Source organism: Gopherus flavomarginatus, chromosome 9 (assembly GCF_025201925.1).
Source record: "Gopherus flavomarginatus isolate rGopFla2 chromosome 9, rGopFla2.mat.asm, whole genome shotgun sequence".
NCBI lineage: Eukaryota > Metazoa > Chordata > Testudines > Testudinidae > Gopherus > Gopherus flavomarginatus.
In genome coordinates this window covers 42,343,365-42,344,591 of record NC_066625.1, presented here as the reverse complement: position 1 = coordinate 42,344,591, position 1,227 = coordinate 42,343,365, and the positions used below count along the sequence as shown (strand labels likewise).

The window sequence follows — 1,227 nt, the reverse complement described above, 5'->3', positions numbered from 1 at the left end:
TGTCCTCTTCTCTCACTCCCATTTGGCCACTCTCCCACCCCTGCTCTTTCTCTTTGGCTGAGGCCTGCTGGTCCACCTTTTGCTCACTCCTCTCCTTCCCGAAAGCCTCCTTGTGTCTCTCCACCCCCGCCCCCAAGGTCTGCCTTCTATCCCCACCTCTCTGCCCTTCCCCTGAGACTCACCCTGCCCAAACCCCTCTGCCCTCTCCCCTAAGACCAGCCCTGCCCAGCACTCACACCTCTCTATCCCCTCCCCTGACCTGCCCTGTCCATCACCCACACCTCTTTGCCCCGCCCATGAGACTGGCCCTGCCCACCATTTGCACCTCTCTGCCCCTCACCTGAGACCCTCCCTGTCCTCCTCTTTCCTCGGTCAACTGTTGTTGTTGTACCTTGAAACATCAAGGATGGAATAAAAAGCTGAGTTTACTCCAGGGTGAGGAAAGAAAGGAGCCACCAACCCCCTGACAAATCTCAGTGCCCCGGAGAAAACCTGCCCCCTGCTATTGCAATCCCTGATGTGCTGGGGATATGATGGTAAAGGAACTGTCTGAATGATCAAGGCAGGCAATGGACAACAATCTACAGGAACGGCATTGACCATAAACACACTTTCCTCAGGTTCCAGCCAGAAGGGAAATGAGCAGGAATTCTTGCAGTTCAGCCAGGGACACACTTACACAATGGTACAGCAGTGAGTGTGTTGTGGAAGCTGGTCTGAGGAAATATCTGGAATTGATCACTCAGTGAGAACAGAACTGGAGTGTAGCGAGAGACCCATCTCAAGCAAGTAGTTGTGGTTGAGTGGTTAAGGCGATGGGCTAAAAATCCATTGGGTTCTCCCCATGCAGGTTCAAATCCTGTCAACTACGGAGGTAGTTGTGGTCCTTTAGTTTCAAGGGAGTTGGGTCTTGCCTCGCTCTCAAACTATGTCTGCATTATTAGGTAATGTGCCTTTAAAGTGTTTGAATTAAACTGCTGTTGCATGTCCACAGTATGCCTCTTGTCTTACCAGAGCACATCCATGCTAGACTCTTGGATGGCCAGAGGGAGCAGGGCACTGTGGGTAGCTGTGCAACTGGCTGCAGGTGCTTTGGGAAGGTTTTGCAAGGCCTCCTGGGCTGGTACAGCATCATATGATGCAGGTTTCCCTATCACATTGTTCCATGGGAATCCTATTAGATTGCCAGCTGCTTTTCAACTGCAATGTGTTTGGGGGGGGGGGAAG

The 1,227-nt window shown here is 52.2% G+C and overlaps 1 non-coding gene across 1 annotated transcript; it reads left to right on the top strand.

Annotated features, from left to right (window-relative positions):
* The first annotated feature begins 789 nt into the window (after positions 1–789).
* TRNAF-AAA (transfer RNA phenylalanine (anticodon AAA)) lies at positions 790–871 on the top strand. Its single transcript has one exon. It is a non-coding gene; the product is annotated as a tRNA-Phe (tRNA).
* The last annotated feature ends 356 nt before the right edge of the window (positions 872–1,227 follow it).